A 24,687-nucleotide genomic window follows, 5' to 3' on the forward strand; every position below is an offset into this window, starting at 1 on the left:
CTTTCCAAGGAGAGTTACTTTGCTTTGGTGAGGTCTCAACATTAACAAGTTTTATCGAAATATTTTTTCAAAGACAAGGGTATCCAAGCTAACAGGAATAGATGATCTCTTAAGATTTTTGACCAGCATGAACGTGTTGTGATTCCTAATAGTTGGACTCACTGGTTTTTGAGACACCTTTTTATCAAATTTCTCAAGGAACCTAGAGCATTGTCTAGACCTGGTTTCTTTTTCAAGCGCTTTTCTAGCCTCTGTTTTTGGATGAACAATTTCCTTTTTTTTCAACCAAGGCTTATTCTTAGAGTCAAATGATGACTTAGGACCTGGTTTCTTTTTCAAGCGCTTTTCTGGCCTCTATTTTTGGATGAACAATTTCCTTTTTTTTCAACCAAGGCTTCTTCTTAGAGTCAGATGATGACTTAGAAGACTGTCCTACAGATGGATTATTGAAACATGTCTGAATTGGAAGTAAAATAGACTTAGAAACAACTCTATAGTTCATTGAAAAAAAGATTTCTTTTGATAAACTGAAATGGTACATTTGCCATTAAGGACAATACATTCATCCCTAGCTATTACAAGTTCATGTTTAAGGATTCAATCATAAGATTGCAATCTTCAAATCGTAATATAAGTCTGGTTAACTCACTATCCAACTTCCCACTCACATCTATGGCAAACTTATAGGATTTCAGAATGACTATCATATCTGATTCAAGTTGAGTTAGATAAGGTTCACTCACATATAAATCAAAATTGTTTTCAGTAATCAGGGATTTTACCTACTTGATGACGCTTCTGCCAGGTAGGTCGTTGGTTTCCATATAGCAGTAATTTGGCTCAACATTCTCATCTTCATGTCCAGAACCAGAAGACATGTAGCCTTCATCACACTCAATGGTGTGTCTAGCCATATGACACAAGTTTCTTCCAGAGTTTCCTTCACCCTCATCGCCAGATGACCTATAACCATCAACATTTCACAAAATTTTAGTGAGAAATGCATTTTCACTCTCTGCTTGTTCCTGTGCTCGATGGGCATAGTAAGTGGAGTCTTTCACCTTTAGTTTATAAGGAACATTAGCCAAGCACGCCTTTACATAGTGGTTTCCGAGACCATACTTATGACACATAATCTTAGGTTTGGCTGAGGTCGGAGTTTCTAGAGGTTTCGGGGAGCGATTCAGAATGTTAGGTCGATAAGCTGGTGGATTTTCAATAGGTTTAGGGTAGAGTTGAGATTGTTTTGGTGAGGAGCTTGAAATCATCCGATGAGGTATTTTTATTGGGATTCCATGGTCGCCTGTATTTCCTTGATAGAAGAGCATATTGTTGCTAGAAGCAAAGTTCGGAATCATCAGCTTCTTGATTAAAATTTTCTTCATATAGGAAGTTCAACATATGTAGAACAGGTTGAGTAGGTTAAACATGTGAGACAACTCTAAAAGGGTCTGAGGCAAATGGGTTCGAAAGAAGTGGATTGACATAACTGAATAGGGTGAGACGACCTCTAGAGATTTCTTTAAATGTTTTAGCAACATTAGATTTGTGACCTTGCAGTTCATCGAACAACTGGTAGAGCTTCAGTTTCATCAGAGATCCATTACTCTGAAGACAGGATTTGATATTTCCCCATCCTTTTTTGAGACTGTTGATAAACTTCAGGTGGTACTCAATCGGAGTGCGAACGACACCATGTGCAGTCATGTTGTTCACAACGATTTTGTATTGATCTGATGCAAAGGCAACAGATTCGCCAGGAGTGGTAGTGAAAGTGTTGAATTTGTTCACCATAAACGTCAGACACTTATCCTTCATATTTTCCGATCCTTTAAACAACTCTTGTTGTTTATCCCAAATCTCTTTTGCAAATTTTCACGACTTAATGTGCTCAAAGAGAGATACTGGAACATTAAAAACCATTTTAGAAAAAACCATTATGATCTACATTGAGTTTCTCGATGTCATTTACATTTAGAGGTGTTGGCCGAAGCTCTTCTTAGCCCATGAGAGTGGCATCATCATCTCTAACCATTTGCCTAACAGGAACATAAGGACCTTCTTTCACTGACCTCCATATTTCTTCACTTGTTTCTTTGCTAGCCAAAAATCTCTTCATTCTGACTTTCCAGTGACCGTACTCTTCGACAACTAGCAATAAGGCACGCGATGGGTGACCCATGCTCTTTGCGATTTGCATTGAATACATTTCTAGTGATCGTACTTTTAGATATTAGAGTTGAAGTTGTATATAGAAGAACTTTTATCCTAAACACATAAATGATTAAGATACCAAAGTAATCTTCAACCAACTATAATATGTTCTTCAGGATTCAAAGGACAACCACTTAGGCTCTGATACTAATTGTGAGCTCACATATTTGCACGAACAAGGTTCAAAAACTCAAACCTTGAGTTAATCTAACGTCAATGATTGCTTAAAATAAAAGATCTTGTAAAGTATGGATAAATCAGTCAATCCTTGAAGTAAATAACTCAACAAAGTGCTCAAGATAATTAATATAAAGTATGAATATTGAAAAGGAAAGAAGAACAAGAAGAATGTTAGAGAGAAATGAGTGACAGAATAATTATTGATTTGATAGAAGTGAAGTTGTTCTTAAGTTGCACACATATTACAAAGGTCGAAACTTATTTCATAGCCAATGAGTTTCTAAAGAAAAATTCTAGATAAACTACGCATGGACTAAAGATCAACAGCCTGACATAGTCGTTGCTGTTGATCTTGTCGGTTGTATGATACTAAATTACAAACAAGTACTTTCACTTCTGTCAGAATACATTGAATTAACTGTGAAACAATATCATCTCGAAAACTACTCTCCATCTCATAGTATACACTACTTTAGAAAGACACCTCAGATCGAATTAATTAAGGGGCACTTTTCATGTACTAACATAAAGTTAACCATAATCGTTAGAGAACCAACCCACTCTAGGTGACTGAGTTGAGTTTTTTATTCAAGTTGAATAAAACATATACATATTAGTTATTGTATCTTTGACACAGCTCAACCCAAACCTCGGAAGTTGTTTCTAAGCAGGCATGACTTGTATAGATGGATTCTTAAATAAAACCAATAACCTAAAAATAAAAATTGCATTTAATCTTTCCCACTTAATAATTATATATTATATTCTTCAGGTTTATCAAAGTGTAACATCTATTTCAGGTATTGGTTCATTAACATCTATTTTATTTTAAGTCTTGATTTTTAAGGTTTTTACTGACCGCATTGTGGTGGTGGAGATACATCATGGCGCGACCATGCCATTTAAGTAGTGGAGCGATGACGGCTGAGCTTAAAACCCTAGATCTCGGGCCTTGTTCCCAATTTAAGCAATGTGATGGCTAGTGTTCCGTCTTATCTCGGTCTCCATCCTCTAGAAGAGAAACCCTAATAAGAAAGATTATTTTTTCCAATTTAACAAAGACAATAATCACAAACATAAGAAAGCAATATGGTGTAAGACTTGTGTCCAGAGAATCCACCAATATCACAAGGGTTCTATGCCAATAGAAGTGCCAATGCAAGCTGGTAGGTAGAGAGTTAACAATCTGGTATGAATTGTATATGTATTGTATATTATGAATGATAATTACACGAGTATATATAAGCCTCGAAGTCACACATTTAGCCCTTTAAATATATACTTATAATTAATATCGTCTATTCTAATATTCCCCCTCAAGCTAAGGGCGGTGTCCGACTCTTATATTGGACATCGTAAATAAAAATCTCTCAACGAATAGAGGCTTTGTAAACACATCAGCTATTTGATCTTGTGTTGAGATGAATTGAACATACAATCTCCCTTGAACGACCTTCTCCCTGACAAAGTGAAAATCAACTTCTACGTGTTTTCTTCGGGTATGAAAGTCAGGATTTGCATAAAGGTAAGTGGCACCCAGGTTATCGCACCAGAGATTAGGAACTATAGGCGTAGGAATCTGAAGTTCGTGTAATAAGGTTTCTAACCATGTCAGTTTAGCAACTGTATTAGCTAGGGCTTTGTACTCAGACTCAGTGGAGGACCGTGAGACAGTACTTTGTTTTCGTGAGGACCATGAAACTAAACTAGAGCCAAGATAGATAGCGAATCATCCCGTGGATTGATGGTTATCCGGGAAACCAGCCCAATCAACATCGGAGAAGGCACTTAATGAATTAAAAGCAACATTAGTGTAGGCGTGTAGAACGGCATCAGACTGATGTGAGAACTGAAGGCCATGATCAGTAGTGTCATTTAGGTACCACAAAATACGTTTCACTACTGTCTAGTGATTTCAGTAGGAGTATGCATAAACTGGCACACTTTATTGCCTGCATAAGTAATGTCGGATCTCAAGAGGGTAACATATTGTAAGGTGCCCACTAGCTGACGATATTGTACCGGATCGTGAAAGGTAGGGCTATCACTTAGGGCTAGGTTTTTCGTGGTGGTGATTGGAGACGGAATCGGTTTGGATTTCGATAACTTGGCATGATTTAATAGATCCATAATATACTTCCGTTGTGATAGAAGTAGATCGCAACCATGTCGCTGAACTTCAATACCTAAGAAGTAGGTTAGTGGACCCATGTCTTGAACCGCAAAGGACTTGCTAATACCATGGACAACGTGATCAATGGCACCAGATATGTTCCATGTTATGATGATATCATCAACATAAACTAACATATATAAAAGAATATCGTTAGTGCAATAAATAAATAGTAAGGGATCAATTTTCGATCTGTGAAAGCCCAAGGTGAGTAGGGCGGATGAAAGTCGTTGAAACCAAACCCACGACGTCTGCTTGAGTCCATATATGGACTTGTGAAGAAGACAGACATGATCTGGTTTATGTGGATCGATAAAACCAAGTGGTTGTTTTTAGTAAACTGTCTCTTTTAAGTCACTGTGAAGAAAAGCATTATGAATATCCAACTGCGAGAGGCCACTTTCGTGTGCAGGGACCGGTCTAGACAGTGGGCAACCCGGGCGACCGCCCAGGGCCTACGTCTCTAGAGGGCCCTAAATTTCTGGGCTATATTTTGTATATATTTATATAAAAAAAAGTTATTACATAAATGATTTTTAGGGCTTAAAGTTTGTTCAAACTCAAACTAGCTTAAAAGATAAACAATTTGACTTGCTTGTTATTACTAATTGAACGCATAGTGAAGAATAAATGATATATTTTTTTAAATCTTTATTATATTTGTCTTTAAGGGGCCCTTTTTTTCTTTTCGACTCGGGTCCCATACTTTTGGACCGGCCCTGTTCGTGTGACAGCAAGAGATAAAACAACACGGATTGTGGTAGATTTAACTACCATGCCAAATGTCTTGGTGTAGTCGATACCAGTTTGTTGATTGAAACCTTTTGCTATGATACAAGCTCTCTAGTGTGTGACTTAAAGTCTTAAACCATCTCTTTTAAGTCACTGTGAAGAAAAGCATTATGAATATCTAACTATCGGAGAGGCCACTTTCGTGTGACAACAAGAGATAAAACAACACGAATTGTGGTAAATTTAACTACCGAGCTAAATGTCTTGGTGTAGTCGATACCATGCTATTGATTAAAACCTTTTTTCTACGATACAAGCTTTGTAGCGTGTAATAGCCCCTATCTGATCACGTTTCACTTTGTATACCCATTTACAGTGGACTACATTGGACCTAGAGAAAGGAGGAACCAAGGTCCATGTACCATTTCTCAACAGAGTCGAGTATTCCAACACCATAGCTTGATGCCAATGAGGATGCTTGTTAGCAACGGAAAAGGAGGTAGGTTCAGGAACAAAGGAAGTAATAGTTGTGTGAAATGATTCATGTGAGAAAGGTTTGGTTTGTTTGGGTTGTTGTCGTAAATGAGCAAGGCGAGGTCGGTGGGTGGTGGATGTTGGTGGGTGGGATGATGGCGGTTGTGGGGCCGGTGGGGTGATAGCGGATGTGGCTCATTGGAATGACTCAAAGGTGGAAAAGTGGGGTTGTTCAAAAGTGTTGGAAGAGGAACGTTGATGATGATACGGGTGAATGGGGGGTTTGGGTTAAGATGGAATATTCGAGGAGGGAGATGTGGGATTTTGTGGCAGATCATTAGAGTTATTTGGAGTTGGAGAGGAAGGTAGGATTTAGGAAGGGTCAGGGTAAGAGGATACATATGGGTTGGTGGAAACGGGAGTTGGAGGAGGAGTAGAATGGAACGGAAAAACATGTTCATTGAAGAGAATATGTCGAGCTATGTAGATGCAATCAGAGGAAGGATGAAGACACCGATAGCTGTGGTGGGAGGTGCTATAACCTAAAAAGACACAAGGAGTGGATTGGAAGTCAATTTTGTGAGAATTGTATGGACGAAGATGGGGATAACACTGACATCCGAAAACACGAAGGAAGGAGAAGTTAGGTTTGTGTTTGAAGAGAAGTTCAAAAGGGGAGATATCAGTTATGGTTTTGGGAAGACATTTGATTTATGAGATAGATAGCAGTTTCAAAGGAGAGGTTCCAAAAGCGTTTAAGGACATTGGATTTGCTTGTAAGGTGAGACCAATTTCGATGACATGATGGTGGCGTCTCTCAACTGTCCCGTTTTGTTCACTTGTGAGAGGACATGAGAGATGATGAATGATGCCAAAAGAGGAGAAGAGAGTGGAGAGATTGCGAAACTCGCCTCCCCAGTCAGTTTGAACATGTTTTAACTTAGTGTTGAATTGGCGTTCAACGGTTATCAAAAATTGTTTAAAGGTAGCATAAACATCAGATTTTCATTTTAATGAAAAAAGCCATGTGAAATGAGTATAATGATCAACAAAGAGTAAGAAATAATTGTGACCATCATAAGAGGTAATAGGAGCAGGAGCCCCCCACACATCACAAAAAAGTAAATCCAAAACATGAGAACTTTTATTATTTGATGGAAGTAAATGAAGTTTTGAAGATTTTCCAATAAAACAGGAATTACATGGAGAACTTGAACTATTATTCAAAACAGGTAAATTAAATTTAGATAACATAAACTGAAGAAGTTGAGGATGAGCATGTCCTAGTCTTTGATACCAAATGGTGGAGGAAGCCCGAACAGAGGAAAGAGCAACTCTAGACAGCGACTGAAAGGTAGAAAGACGAAAGGTATAGAGACCACCGTCACTTGGTCCAGTGAGGAGGGTAGTTTTTGTGTCCTAGTACTTCATAGCAAAAAAGGAAGAGTGAAATTCAAAAAAATACATTATTATCGAGACAAAATTGTTGAACAAAAAGAATATGTTTTTTGATATCAGGAACATGAAGAATTTTGTTTAGAGAAAAGGTTTTGTGAGGAGAATAAACACGTTTTGAGCCAATGTAAGGAATGGGTAAGCCCTAACCCTTGCCAACATGAAGGTTGTCTTCTCCGTAGTATGGATCAGTAGTATTGAATCCATTGAAATCTGGTGCAACGTGGCTATTGGAACATATGTATGGGAACCACGATGTGGAAGCTTGAGATTGATAATCTGCATAATTGGTAGATGGTTGCTTCATTCGAATAGTAGAAATGTCTCGGTTGCAGCATTGAGAGGGAACATGTCCAATGGCACACCTATTGCAGGTCCCATACACCATGTTCTGATTTGAGGCCCAGCTAAACTGACTGCAATTTCCACCACCTTGAGATCGATCTCTATTATTTTTGTAGTTTCCTCCGCGTCCTCCACGACCCTGGTTGTTGTAGTTACCACGACTGTGTTTTGAACTGTTTTTACTTGTTCGGTTGGATTAGAGAGCCTGTGGCATGTTTAGCTAAATGTTGAGGCCTGATTGAGCCATTAATTGTTGAAGAGACTATAGTGTGTCCGGAGAAATCAAAGGCAGGCGTTTTGATGTGGTAGCTGTAAAGGCCTGAACAGGTGGTGGAGACGGAGTATTCTTTCGTAGTAAGTAATCATGATCATCCAACAGTCTATACAGATTTGAAAAGGCAATAGGGTTCTCCCTGCTAAGTAAGGTGGACTTGAGGCCGGAGTATTCTTCTCACAACCCTGAAATCACGAGCATCACCAGATCTTGTTCATTTATTGGTTTACCATTGTTTGCTAATGCATCAAAGTACTCTTGCACTTTGGTAAGGTAGGTGATAGGGGTCTCATCGCCTTTCATCTCGATTTTAAGAAGTTGTATCTTGAGAGTATATCTTTAGAGGATGTATGTGGGGTGTATGCTCGTTCCAAAGAAAGTCAGAGATCACAAGAAGTTGTACCTTGTACATGTTGAAATGGAGCCTCATAAATCGTGGACATGAGTAACATTCTAACGTGGGCATCATTCGACAGCCAGATCAAGTAACTAGGGTTAGGAATGGGTGCAACATCTTTTTCTGTTGATGGTATTGTGGTAGTGGGTTGAGGAATTGTGCCATCAATATAGCTGAATAAGCTATTGGTGAGGAGAAAAGGTTGAATCATTGCTTTCCAGTGCCCATAGTTTGTAGGAGATAGAGTAAAGCCAAATTTGTGAGAGTTGTGCGTTATTTTATCTTTAGAAGAAAAAAGTGTGAGAGTCATTTTAGATGCAGCAGAAGACGACACTGATCAGGAGGCAGAAGAGGGCGTGAACAGTAGTCTCGTGAACAGTACCTTCGTGAACAGTAGTCGCATGAACAGTACCTTCGTGAACAGTACCTTTGTGAACAGTGATTCTGACAACAGAGGGCAGCGACATATGTTAGGGTTTTGTGAGGTATTCGGCTGACTCTGATACCATAAACAATCTGGTATGAATTGTGTATGTATTGTATATTATGAATGATAATTACACAAGTATATATAAGCCTCTAAGTTACACATTTAGCCCTCTAACTATATACTTGTAATTAATATCGTCTAGTCTAATAAGAGTCAACAACCAAGAACACCAATAATTTGCCATTTTTAGCAAAAAGGTAGCAAGCTAGATCATTTCATGTGTATATATACATTGGTGTCCCATATGGAACATAAAATATACGTATGAATGTTGGCATCCATATGACGGTTCAAATATAGTTTGAAGATCCTATCATAGATCAAACACAATATGAGGATCAACAATATAGTCAGGAATCCTTAAAAACATTAGAATCACAACTTAAATCGTAATCACAAACATATCAAACATTCGGATTGAGCTCCAAACTAATATAGACATATTTTACTTATCCGCTTTTCATCGGTTTCAATTCTATAGTTAGAAGCAAAACTCATGACAAATTGCAGTTCAATGAGGAATGATGAAAAAACATACAAGTATAAGATCTCTTTAGTTTTAATAAATTAATTTGCAAAATAGGTTGCCACATCATACATCATATACCAATGCACTTGAAAATTATCCATCTAGGCTAATAACCGTTAAACGGTCAAACCTATAATAATAGTCAAAATGATGGACATGGAAAATGATTAAAACTTTAATGAGTTATTAAAAAACCTAACTTTGTTCATCCAAAACATGAACAAACAATCGTAATTTTTGTACAATTTGCTGTCTAGTTGCTTTCTAGACGTGGATCGTTTTCTATGGGCCCTTTCAAAAAAAAATTAATAATAAAAAATTAAAATAAAAATGTTATTGAACCGGTCCCATTCATTAATTTCCGATTCCATCTCAAAATTATTCCTTTCGTCCCGTAATAAATATTTATTATTTGTTAGTAGATAACATCTTAAATTTATGATTTTCTTTTTCGAGGAAAAAGTATTATAAACTTAACAAAAAAATGAGTTGGATAGTGACCCTAAGATTAGTATCCACTAATATAAAATGGGCCACTAAGATCTCACATCATATTTAATTGAACAAGTTGAAATGACACTTTTAGCCTTGGGTGTTTTGTGTTCAGGATTATGGTGTTCAATGCACAAATGAAATCATACAATAAATGAGCAAAACATGCATGTTGTATGGCTACACATTAAAAGTAAGATAATTTATTCTAGTTGATGTTGATTTTAATAAATTTTTTACTTTTTTGTTAAAGGTTGGGTTTTGTCTCCAAGTGATCTTGTGACCTCAAAGAAAACGAGATTATTTTATATAAAAATAACGAAAGAAAGTGAAATTCGAAATATATATATATATATATATATATATATATATATATATATATATATATATATATATATATATATATATATAATTTAAAGATATACCCTCTTGTTAAAAGTGTATATCTCGTATAGCTTTTTTTTGTCACATTATATTTCAACTAACTTTATCAAACTTAAAAAAATAATAATAATAAATAAAAATAAAAATAAAAATAAAAATAAAAAAATAAATCCTTAGCGGAATGTAAATGGTTGAATTATTGATTAAAAAAAGTAGTTCACCCATAGTAAAAAGAAAAACACTCTTTGAGGTTGAGTATTAATATTTGACATCATTTTTATCTCTAAGGTGCTTTCATCGAAGATGCTCTTAAAATATAATCAAATTTGTCGTTTAATATTTTAAGAATCAAAGTCAAAGTTGATTTTGTAAAAACAAACAATAACAACAACCACAATACTCAAATCTTATAAGAATAATGGGGTAAGGAAATGTAAGATAAGGTTAGCATGGAAAGTTTATATAAAACACCTTCGACAAGAAATAAAAGAAAGAAAAAAGAAATAAAATAAATTAAGCTACCTAGCCTTGGATAGTCTCATGCATATAAATGTCATTACGCCAGTCCCTAACGAAAAAAATAAATAAATAATGGTGACTGATAAAGAAAAGAAAAAAAAAAAACATATATAAACAATTATACAAAAAACAAAACAGCAAGTGTAAACATGTAAACACTATATGAGGCACAAATAGTAAAAACAAGACCCGACATGTGACATATCCTAGTAAATACAATCTACTTACTATAATAAATTAAGTTTTTTTTTTTTCTTCACATGTCCCTTTCTCCTTCATTTGGACACATGACATTTTCTAGAATTTTTAAAGTTTCTATTTTCCACTTGTCATTTTATTGTATTTTTTATTTTATTAAATTAAAATTTCATATTTAATGTGTAAGGTAATATATATGTAAAATATTTATTAGAAAAAATTTACATATGTAATGTATTCAATACATTAAAGTCTCGTTAATTTTAATAATTCAAATTTTTTTCATTTTTCTTATAAATTCAAAATTTTCAAATTGTTAAAAATTTATATATTTTTTTTTAATTAAACTCATATAATATATGAGTCTCACACCTAATACCTAATGAAATAATAAAGGTAAGTTGGCAAATACCAAAAAACAAGAACAAACAACGAAAAGAAATCTAGTACTCTAGTATCTATTATATTTATTTATACACTACTCTACTATCGTGATACTCACTTTCACATTTTTCTATCATATTTCATGTCCTCGGTAGTAGGTAGGCATATTCATGAGAAGCTTTAAAAATATATATATATTTTCTTTTGAGTATGGTGTTGAACAATTTTTGACTTCAGAATTACATTTTGTTTAGGTTTTGGGGGTTTTGTGGTTTCAACCCATGTATTTCCCAACTTCCGGTTAGAACTACAGAAAATTTTAATTCACATTGTTATATTAACATAACTAGTTTATAACTTGTGAAAACCACGGTTATAAAATAAATTAAATTTTTATATTAAAAAATCAAAATTATTAATTAATTATTTTAAATAAATTATTGCTTAAGAGATATTTTTTTTTTTAGTTATATAAAATTATAATCCTTAATTTAAATAAATACGTGAAGTTATATCACCTTATCATCTGTATTAATTTTATTTTATTTTTTAATCTAATGTTATTAATTTAATATAATTAAGATGAGAAAATTTTAAATTTGAGATTTAAAATAGAGTTGATCAAATTAGAATGGAAATTTTGAAATTTGAAACGGATGATTAATAGGTTGACAAATGATATGATATGTGATATATAATATTAATGATGAGTTCTAATATTATGATACTTGTCAATAATAGAATAACCCTATTCATTTATTAGAATAGAAAGATATCATTGATCGTTGATTTAAGAGGTAGAAAATGTGAGCAACTAAAAACTAGCCACCAGTTGGGTTAATGTGACTGTGATAATCAATATTGCAATACGACAACCCAATAATAACTACAAATAAACTAAAACTTGATCATTAGTTTTTGGAACTCGAAGTCTCTAATACGCTTCTTTTTTTTTGGAAACGGCAAATATCATTAAGAGGCCACACCCTAACAGGACGCTAGGGAGGGAAAATAAGTACAAACATAAAGAAAGAAATTACAGACACAAAAAAGGATTGATACACCAATCAATCCATTGAAAATTACAATGTTCTCTCCTATATTTGATCCACAGAAACACTGTGGATTTCACCAAGTCAGCCACATTAACCGGAGAGATTCTAGATTTTTTGAATACCCAATCACACCTTGTCTTCCAAAGGAGCCATGCCGTTCCGTAACAGATACTGACGAAGCTTTTTCTCCTCTTTGTACATGTCCCCCACTACGATGAAAACTTCAATAATTCCTTCCAAAGGAGCCATGCCTTTCCGTAACAGATACTGACGAAGCTTTTTCTCCTCTTTGTACATGTCCCCCACTGCGATGAAAACTTCAATAATTCCTCCACCGATGCGAATTGAACATTAGGGATATCACACCAACGGAACACCCAATCCCAAACCTGCATAGCCATTGGGCATCGAAGGAGCACATGGGATGCATCCTCTTCTGCAGTCCCGCAATATGTGCATATGGGGGAATCCAGTTGAATGCCTCGTTTGAGTAGAGCACATGCGGTTGGTATTCTGTCTAAATTGGCCCTCCATATAAAGCATGTCACCTTTAATGGAATCTCATGAATCCATTTTAAGTGGGTCTCCATCGATGGTATGTTCCAGCAATCAATTTTGAATCTGAGAGCATCGACATGAAAAGCACCATCACTAGATAAAGTGCACCTCCACTTATCTCTTCCATCTATAAGCTGATAATCACCGACTGTGTTAGTGAGCATGTTAATCTCACTGATCTGATCCACCGTTCTTGGAGTTGATTTCCATTCCCAGTTCATGGTACCATGTTGTATACGATTACTTATTTTACAGTGTTTGTGGCCTTCCAGTTTATATGCCTCTGGAAAGGAATCCTTCAGTGTTGAGCCGCCAAACCATTTGTCAAGCCAAAACATAGTCTCATCTCCTGATCCAATTTTCTTTATTATTACTTCATCAATGTTAATTCCAAATTTTTTTAATTCATCTTGCACTCCAGCCACTCGACTCCATACTCCAGGTAGTGTTTTCTTACAGATAAGTTGTGCAGGTTTGCCATGAAGATTGTGAATTCCTTTAATAACTTTGCTCCATAAACCTGAGTTGTCTACTTTGAGCCTCCATATCCATTTCGTAATTAGCGATAGGTTTAGAGCCCTGAGAGACCCCATTCCTAATCCACCAGTCTCCTTAGTAGCAGTCACTGATTGCCATGCCACCCAATTGATCCTTTTTTTCTCATCCGTGCCTCCCCAAAGAAATCTTCGTCTTATGCTTTCCAACTTCTTGATAACACCTGTAGGAGCAACAAACAACGAAAAATAAAAGGTGGGTAGGCTTCCTAAAACAGCCTTCGCTAGTGTTAGTCGACCCCCGAAGGATAAGGTTTTAGATTTCCATATATTCAGACGGGATTGGAATTTTTCTATCACCGGCATCCAATGTCTTTTGTATTTCATGTTCGCCCCTATAGGTACTCCAAGATACGTGAATGGAAAATCAGCTGATTTACAGCCTAGCGGCTCCACCAATCTTGTTACTTCCTGCCGATCCGCTCCAATTCCAAAGATCTTTGACTTATCAAAGTTTACTTTCAGTCCCGAAGATACATGGAAGCACCTAAGTATTCTTGCAAGGTTTTTAATATTTTCATCACTCCATTCTCCAACAAAAAGGGCATCATCTGCATATAACAGATGTGAGATGCATACTTCACTATTAAGGACTTGCATCCCTCTAAAGATACCTTTAGCACACGCCTCTTCCATTACAATATGCAGCCCTTCCATCGCTATTAGGAATAAGAATGGAGATAAAGGGTCCCCTTGCCTTATTCCACGTCCCATTCCAAATTCCTTAGTCGGGGACCCGTTAACTAAGATCGATAGTGTTGGGGTTTTTAAGCAGCTTTGTATCCATCTCCTCCATTTTTCACCAAACCCCAGTTGCATTTGAATGTGATCCAAGTATTCCCAATTGACCGAGTCGAAGGCTTTATTGAAGTCTACCTTAAATAGTAGCATCTTTTCATTCGCTTTTTTTGCCCATGAGTACATTTCATTGACGATTAAGGGTCCTTCCAGAATATTCCGACCTTCAAGGAATGCCGATTGTACATCTCCTATACATCCGCCAATTACCCTTTTTAACCTACTAGATAGTAGTTTTGCAATGATCTTGTACATGCAGCCAATGAGGCTTATCGGCCGGTAGTCCCCAACTGAGAGCGGGTCCTTCATCTTCGGGATAAGGGAAATGAATGAAGCATTACATCCCTTGCTGATGTCTCCGTGTCTTTCAAAGTGTTTGACCACGTTCACTATGTCATGCTTCATTATCTCCCAATGCCGTTTTATAAGTTTGAAGGAGAATCCATCAGGGCCTGGGCTTTTTTCATTTCCACATGCCCAAATTGCCTCTTTTATTTCTTCAATTGTGATCGGGGCTTCAATACTTGCGCTTGCCATTGGGTCTAAGGTAGTGAACCGGGAGCTGAAGAACTTTGGTCTGGACGTCCACCTTTCTCGGAATTTCTCTTGATAGAATCTGAAAATCTCAGATTTAATTGCTTCTAGTTCAGTAATCCATTGGTTGTCAACGAGCAAACCTGCAATCCTATTCTTTCTCTTTTTGTTATTTACAAAACCATGAAAGAAGGCTGAATTTTCATCTCCATCAGTTACCCACTTAATCTTCTCCCTTTGTTTAATATCTTCAACTAAGAACCTCTCCATTTTTGCTATTTTTTGAAAGTCGGACCTCCTTTCACTTATCTCCTCTTCCGAAAGCATTCGCTCTTCTGCTATCAGGTCAATCTCATGAACTCTTCTTTTTGTTTCCTGTAATTCTATCACTTCGTTAGGTTGATCTATAGCTCTCCATATTTTTATCCCATTTTTTAGATACTTCAATTTCGCCATCATGTACATATCTGGCACACCGTACCCTTTAAATTCACCCCAGACCTTTTTAACGACCGCCTCAAATCCTTCTCGATCGAGCCAAGAATTGAATAACCGGAATGGGGTTTTCCCAAAATCTGGGGAGGAAGTTTGGAGTATTATTGGGCTATGATCTGATAGCTCTCTTGGGAGGGCAATGACTGAGGTAGACGGGAAGGCATTGATAAAGTTACTACATACCAGGAATCTATCGAGTTTGCTAAGCTTTATATCCGTCTGGCAAAAGTAAGTATATCTGCTCCCCCCCCCCCCCCCATTCTGATGTCATGAAGACCTGCTTCAGAGATGAATCTATTGAAGTAGAAAGCAGAGGAGGGACAGAACTGAGAGTTAATTCGTTCATCTCGTCTTCTAACTGTGTTGAAATCCCCAAATAAAACCCATGTTCCTGGTCTCTCCTTCTTCCAATGTAGCAACTCTTCCCATAGTCTTTTCTTTTCAACCGGGTCGTGAGGACCATATACATTGGCAACGATCGTATCCCTTGGAATCCCTTCCCAATCACCAATGGTTATCAAGAAATGATTCAATTTGATTACTTCCCTTACCTCAAAAATGTTCGTGTCCCATATACTCAGCAGCCTGCCTGATCTGCCAGATGACTGAATTGCAGAAAATTGAAATTCATCTGAGTCCCTGCAACCATGTACATCGATAGCGTCAATGTTCATCAACTGAGTTTCCTGGAGTCCCAGGAATGATATCTTATTACGCGTCTTAAGTCGTTTCACCCAACTGACTTTATGTGCCTCGCCAATTCCCCTAACGTTCAAGCTGAGATAGTTCATTGAGGGACGAAACATTCGCCTTCTTCTCCCATGGCTTCATGAAGGATAGGGTTATCAGGGCTAATGTCGAATCCCAATTCCTTCCCTAATTCAGCAGTTTTGACAAGTTCCGATGTCTGGGGGTTTTGGGGAGTTGCATCTGTATTCTCGCATTGATGTGGGGGAGGGGTATTAAGGTCAATTTGGTTATCTTCAAAATTGGCAGGTGGGGATTCTGGAAGGGGAATTGTATGGGGTAGAGGGGTATCATCTTCTAATTCCATCAACGGGATGATATTAGGAGTTAGATCATCACATTCCACGATCCGCCTCCTTTTCCCATTGGATCTGCCCACTTTAAACGTTTGTGTGTCGTTGTTTATTCGGCATGCAGATGGAGAATGGAAGGGCCCAAAACAATTAATTGGTGGAAGTCCAATATCTGGCCCACCATATACTGAGTTTGGGTTGTTATGAGTTACACGACATGCTCCATCTACGTGGCAAGTTGGGTGAAAAGTACCGTTAGTAATAGATTTATTCCGGAGTGTCGATTCGTCTGTCTTTCTCGAAGTCTCCACACCTGTCAGTTCCCCATGAGACTCTTCGTCTTCCACCTTCGTCTTCTCAGAATCGATCGTCGGAACCCTTGAATTTTCCGGTCCTTGCGCTTCCGTTCCACCTGATTCAGGTCGTATCTCCCCCTCTTCCATTTCATCATTTTCTTTTTCCTTCTGAACCACCTCTTTTGTTTTCTCTTTGATACCTGTCGACTCAACATAATCTTCATCATCATCAAATCTGAAGGGAAACCAGTCTTCATCGAATTCTATGATACCCAGTTTATATACTTTCCCTTCGAACGCAACACGGATTTCATCATTTATACGATCTTTCCTGGTGGTGAGTAAGCCGATCTTGACGTGTGAGAGATCCACTATGTGGGGAATGTCTTCAAACGGAGCTATTATCTTCCCAAATCCTTCCGTAATATTCTGAAAGTTGCGTTGCCCCCAAAGACGCAGGGGAAGACCCACTATTCGAATCCATGCCACACGATCTCCGTGTGTCTCCACTTTGTCTCCCCATCTATCCCATTTAAGATGCTCCTTCCACCTATATTCTTGTTCCATGAACTCTTTGGCAGCCACCAAGTGATCAAATAGTAATAATACCATTAATCCTCCAATATATTTTACTTCAATACAAGTTTCTCCCTTTGCAAGGAGTAGTTTGGGCAGATGGCCCAGGTGATCTAGTGAAGTTGCTTCACCAACAAGCGAACATTTCCTCAACCAACTGAGAGTGATCGGGTCCTGGTGGAGGGGGATGGGTGCCGGAGGCGGTGGCCCAGGGGGATGGACAGATGATGTGTATTCCGGTCTCACTACATTGGCATACGACTGATGGTCACGGAGACTGCATCCAGTCCACATCCCATTGTTTTTGGCTGCAGCTGTTTGTCCCACATTCGCTCTCCTGAATTTCTCATTGAAGTCTTGATTCCTTGCCATTTCTTTCCTCTCATGCAAGGCGACATTAACCGCAAGTATCTTCCCTCTAACTTTGGCACCATTCAATCTTCTTTCCAACTCCTTGTCGTTCATAACCCCTCTGAATCTGATGAACGCATAGTACTGTCTGTTTTTCCCCGGTTTTTTACCCATGTATACATCCAATAGGTTTCCATATTTCTCGAAGGCTTTCCAAAGCTCACCCTTTGCCACTTCCTTTGGTAGGTTTGTAACAAAATACGTGGTCTCCTGTTTGTTTACTGGTTTTCTCCTCCGACGTACCATCGTCCAGTTATTCTCCATCTATTTGGTATTCAAAGCTGATAGAATTTTAAATATTTATAACACTATCTAATAGAAGTAGTTCGTTTACATAAGCTCTCTAATACGCTTCTAATAGAGCAATAGTTGGATTGACATACAAAGTCAACTATCATGATGGCAATTACTTAAATATTAAAAGTTTTGTTTGTATAAAGCGTTATAAATAATTAGAAAAAAGATAAGCGGTTTAAATCGAAATATACAATGATCATATTATATATTTTTAATAAGTTTACACCAAGGAAAGGATTGTACGACTTCATTCAATTTAATCTATATCCATTTACAACTTTTTTTATTACAAAATTTAACCTTGTTTTGTATTATCTTTCAGTTTCAGTAGCCGATATTGGGCCCAAGAAGCTTCTGAGCCCGTATGGAATGATGATGCATTTATTTGGAATATATCATTTGGAGTTGTGGCCTTTAGCCCTATGTATCATATGAGATTGTGGTCTGTAGCGTATAGGTATATTGACTTGTCCAATAAGCATGCAAAAGCCTAAGGTCCCGTGGCTGGAAAATTTAGAGGTGTAAATGAGTCGGATAAATATGTTGTCGGATTTTTTTTTAATATGGATGAAATAAAATCCTTCTGCAAATCGGATTTCGGATAACTTGGACCGGATTTACCCGGATTTTGGGTTCAAAGTATAGGATCTGGCGAAACTCATTCATTCTCTTCGTCATAAAATAGGTGTGGCAAATCCAATAGTTGCTTTGGATATTTACCAAGCACAACACAATATGAAATATTGTGTCATGTATTGTTTTCTTCATACAAAATAGTATAATTAAATCATGATAAAAATAACTAACACCCGATAACAATAACTAACACCGCAAAAAACAATTTTTAATTATTTAATTCATAATAAAAATTACATAATACGACAAACAAATGTTAATGTTGTGTCGAATTTATAACACATACACGAAATGAAATGATGTGTTTTTTACACTTGACACGAAAATGATACATACACAAATTTGAATTTCAGCTTCATCTCACTTTAGCGGACCTTTCGATAGTGAAATGATACATACACGAAATGAAATGATGTCGGAGTTATAAAACTTCTATCTGCTCCAGAGTCGAAGAGTATCGTAGCATATAAATTATCTATGAGAAACGTACCAGATACCACCGAAGGGTCCTGGATAGCTTCTCTGCTTCCGATCACGAATGCCCTACCACGCCCTATACCTCCTTGACTCCTTAAATTTGGACATTCTCTCTTGATGTGTCCAACCTCGCCACACTCAAAACACTTTCTTCCTTCATCATTGCTTCCAGTATTTGTTTGTTGATTGGCTGTTACAGGTGTTGTGCTCCTACAGTGACTAGCAGTATGTCCCTTCTTCTTGCAGTTCGTGCAAATAAAACAGTCACCTAGGTGATGACGGTTACACTGACTGCACCATGGAAATTTTCCATCATACTGTCTTGGTTGTGTGGGTATTGTTGTTGTGGTTGCATAATTGGTTGCCACTTCTTGTCTTATCTCAGATGATTTTCTGGGATTCTTCTCATTAAACTTGCGCTTGTTTGTTCCAGATTTAGGAGACTCAGCCTTTGAGACCACTACTTTTCCTTGGATCTTTGTGTTGGTTAGCTGATGAGCTATTCTCTTGGTGCTGTCATAGGTTGTAGGCTTTGATGCGATCATCATGCCTTTGATTTGTGATGCTATACCCCGAATATATCGCTCAATCTTCTTATATTTAGGGGTTACAAGTGTTGGATACATTACTGCAAGATCATTAAATCTAGCGGTATAAGCTTTTATCTTTGAACCCTTCATGGTTAGGGTCTACAATTCTTGTTCCAACTTTTGTATTTCCTCCCTAGGAAAATACTCCTCTACTAGCATCATCTTTAGCTCTTCCTATTTCATGGAATTTGCAGTATCAATTCCCATTGTATTCACATGGCTGTTCCACCATGTAAGTGCTGCATCAGCGAAAGTACATGCTGCAAATCGTACTTTACAGTCATCTGGATAGAAGTTTATTTGAAAGACGGACTCTGTCTTTTCAATCCACCTGGTCAAATTAACAACCCCTTCATTTCCATGAAAGCTCTTTGGTCTGCAATTCATAAAGTCTTTGTAGGTACACATTATAGCGGTCCCTACATTGCCTTCATTTCTAACTTCACCTCTTGTGACATTAGATAGAGCCGCAGCGATTCTCTGAGCTATGGTTTCTTCAAGTTCTGCTGAACTTATTGGGGGTTTTGTGGTGGTGGTTGTTGTTGTGGTACTGATTGTTGGTTAAGGTTTAGCCGAGCACTACTCCTTCTAGGCATTTTGTTTAGTTCCTATTATAGATAATAAGAATTTTATGCGTTTTATTACTCATTTAATTATACGAGTACTAAATACTTTAATTATTCTTCAAAGTGTAAAACATAATGGATAATACAATGATTACTGTAATATATAATTCATATTATCGCCATTGGTTACATCAGCTTATTTAGGCTTATAAGAGAAAAGTTCCTATAGACATTGTAAAATTTGCAAGGTTTACTACACCCTTGCTCTAAACTTTACTCTTTTTTACTTAACTAGTCTGTGACATCCCCATTTTCACTGCTAGAAAAGACCGATTTTGTTTATGCTTTGTAAAAATCAGAGTACTTCTTTTCATAAAAATGTTGCGGAATTTGTTCCCAGAAAAACATGTTAAATACGTTATCAAAACATTTTCGAAGAAACATATTTTATTCATTTTAAAACGTTTGGGATGTCATCGTCAATACAAAAACATAAGCATAAACAGAACTTACATTTATTTACACTAGTGATCTACATCTCTTTAATCTCTCAGTGTAATGTGACTTCATAACAACACCTATGATATAAATAAACTGAGTGGGTCAAGTTGGGAAACCTGGTGAGTACATAGGGTTTTGAACCCACAATAATATAATTATTATGTTTAATCATCAAACAATTAACCCAATTACCCATTCCCGTTATCTTCTTTATTCTTAAGTACCTTCTCTAAGGATTTATCCTAAGGGTCGTCTCCTACATCATATTTACCTCTCATCTCCTTACATCGCATTTCCTTATATGTTTGTTCCTAAGGACTCTCCCTAAGAATCATCACCTTCATCGCATAGACAGTATTCATTCAGGGATTACTCCCTCAATACATGCCCAACAAGGGTTAGGGCATCATCGCATGAATATGTAGTTACAACATCGCATGAACTCGTAATTCATAGTAAGGGGTTAGGGTATCATCGCATAAATACGTAGTTACAACATCACATGAACTAGTAATTCATCACCTACAGGTTATGAGCCTGCTGGTGTTTCCACGTGGTTGTCTATAATAGTCCGTGGTTGCCATCTATACCCTGGTAGATGACTACATCTCCAAATTACCGGACAAGGTTATAGTATCTTTCATCCTACATCACCGATTCATCATCACCTAATTATAATCACCTTCCTATCATCACCTATCTCTCATCAATTTATTTTATCACACATCAACTATTTCATCTACCCATGTTTTATCCCAACATATTTGTAGATATAAAATAAATATACCGTTTAAATCTTTTAAAACATGTATAAAATCGTTCATCTAGCATAGAGAACAAGTATTCAAATAATATGCACACATAGCACGTAATTTATATAAAATATTTCATATCTATGTGTAAGATGAAAGTAACTATGCACTCACTTGAAAAGGTGGTGAGTCGGCACTCGGACAACACTTCGGTACTCTTAAAACAATTATCCCTTGACGAAACCTAGTATCATTACCACTAGAGTTTAGTCTAACGCTTGACGAGACTAATTTAATAGTCTAGCTACTATTACTATTATATAAGTGTTAAACAATACTTATATAACCCATAATAATAGCTCAAATACTCCTTATAAGGTCCTAATAACAATACTATATTGAAACATAAGCTATACTAAAGATAGGATAGGTACAACTCACATACAGCGGCTTTTCTCGAAAATCGGGCTTCGCTGGAGCAGCGTTCCCGAGCCGAAAGTCTCTTTTCTCGGGACTCCAGGAGCCTCGGGGCTTCCTTCGGGTGCTAGGGGGTTTACCTAGACTTTAGGGGCTTAAGGGGAGCTAGAGAGAGTTTAGAGAGAGAAAGTGGAAGAGGAAAGGTGTGAGAATGAATGGAACCCGACACATCTATTTACAGTGTGAAATCCTGATGGACTCGCCGAGTAGGAGGACCTACTCGCCGAGTTGGGGCATGTGGTGGCCTTCTGGTGGTACCACGTGTCCAATTCTGGTGGTGCCATGTCACCCCCTATCGCGTATCAGCCTTCAAACTTAGAAAAAATATAACTCTCGCATACGAGCTCTATTTTTGACGTTCCTTTTTTCAATGCGTAGGTAAAATCAAGATCTACAACTTTCATTTAGACTCCGTCGGCTAATTCTCAACCGATCCTAAATTTAACAGTAAGAGGCATTTAGACATTTAAATGACCGCGAAGAATTCGTAACTCCTTCATACAGACTCTGTTTTTGTCTATCTTTTTACCGTTGAGTTCCTATTAATGAGATCCTCAACTCTCATTTAGGTCGTGTAAGCCAAAAACCGCTCGAACTAAAATTCGAGTTTCGGGTCGTGCACTGCTAAGCCGAATCTTAGAAAAATCGTAACTTCCTCATACGAAGTCAGATTTGGGCGTTCTTTTTATGGATGTTCTCGGTTTAACGTATACTAAGACTATGGTTTAGATTACTAAGGCTGAAAAGTCCTCTATCTTAAATTCACTATTTACGTCTCCCGGTGTCGTGTCGGTTTTGCCGTAAAACTTCGACGGGCCATAACTTCTTCGTTATAACTCGGATTTCGGCGTTCTTTATATGTAAGGAAACATTGTGACCTACAACTTGGTTAAGATTATTTATTCTAAATAATCTTTTGTCGAAAAGTCGTTTTCGACCCCTATTGCCTCTAAATTGACTAGCCCGAATCTGCGGGCGTTACATAGTCTGATTTCTCTATTTACACAGCCACTAGTTTTAGTTTATCTACCAGTAACCTAGGTGACGAACCAACACATCAGTGACATGAACCACTTGCTCCTAAAGTGCATGATTTCTCTGCTCAAGCTCTCCAGTGCGCTCCTCGTTTCTCGAGGTTTGATTGTAGATCTCTAACTCTGCAATCCATGCATCGTGATTAATCATGCCATTATAAGCGAAATTAATATGATGATGGACATCCATCACCGCCTCTTGATCTCACATTCTCTGTCCTTCTAGCCTTCGCACCCTTCGGGAGAGATGAATAGCCCTTCCTTCGACAATTTCCATCTTATCTTCAGTTCTCACACTCTTATCAAACAATTGAGATAAGCTGTTAACTTCAGAAGAATGTGGGGGATGTGGTCGAGATGATTGACCATCTCATACATCTTAGCAGCTCTTTCTTCTGCCACCCACCGATCAACTGTTTGTGCTATACGTACAGGTTCATCTTGAACTCTATGGGTTCCTGAAGACGTCGCCTTCTGATTCTTCTTAATCTTTATCCATCTCGGTATGGATTTTCGAGCTGTGCATTTCATCTTCGCTCCTCATGGAACTTGACAATAAATAGTGTTCATGGGTGGTAAGGATGATGCCACTAATTATGTCTCTTCCATTGGCTCGCTTTCTTCCATTGGTTCACTCTCTTCCCATTCGTTGGAAGGTAAAGGTGCTCCATCGTCAGAAGGTATTGGATGGAAGGTAGTTGGATTTATAGGGTAGTAAGGATCGCCTACTAACATTGGGAATGAAACTTCTTCTTCTTCATCCGTATCTTCGATGATTATCCATTCTCGTGAATGAGCCATGTCGAATTCCTATACATTTTGGATCACCAAGTGTTTAGTCTATCAAATATTACTCCCAAATTAAATAGTTCATATGATCTGATCATAATAAAATGTAGTTGCGAACCTACACCTAGTTGTGATTGGATCTACGCACATATAAACTTTAGTTAGAATATTTGATCTAAATCCTTAAGATCAAAAACATTCCGGGTGTTAAGGTGTATTCTCATCGCGGGTCTGAGTCTTTATATATGAATTTATATTATTATTTATTGTATTCACGCTTTTTTAATTATTTGTTTGTTACTTCAGGTCTATCTGATAAGGCACCGTCCAGTCAGGACAGTCGAAAGGGCATGATTATTTTAGCATACATCCGTTCTGAAACCCAACAATCCAAAGCGACGTGTCTATCCTGTCACCGCTCCCGTAAGTAGTCCTTCAGTAGAATAATTAATAATATTTTTTTTATTGTAGGCTAAGGGATATACCTAAACCTATTAGAGTAAGCTCTAAACTATAGTCGTGCTTTCCTAAGAAAGTACTTAGTTCACTATAGTTAATAGCTCTCATACCAATCTGTCACACCCTGGCCGTCGGTGGAAACACCGGGCGGTGTAACGTCATTCCTTGTATCATAGTTATATAACATACATTGAACAGTACTAAAGAATTTTATAAAATACATACCTTTATTGATGGTTAAAAGTCACATTATTGTTTTTCTAGTACTTATTACATAATATCCGACTGTTGTATACTTCTTAATGAATAGAAAGGGTAATAGTAAAACTTCTCCTTTTCGAATAACATACCAGCTTTATCAAGTTCCTGAAAACACATGCATTTTGAAAATACGTTAACATAAAGTTGGTGAGTCCACTAGTTTTGACTCCATATAAAAATAGTACATTTTCCAAGTTCAAAAGTATAGTTTTGAAAGTATCATTTTGGCTCTCCAACGTTTGATAGATATACTAGGTATAATAGTTTACTTATCAAATAAGTGATCTACCT

Source organism: Lactuca serriola, chromosome 7 (assembly GCF_051521515.1).
Source record: "Lactuca serriola cultivar US96UC23 chromosome 7, Lser_US96UC23_V15, whole genome shotgun sequence".
Taxonomy (NCBI): Eukaryota; Viridiplantae; Streptophyta; class Magnoliopsida; order Asterales; family Asteraceae; genus Lactuca; species Lactuca serriola.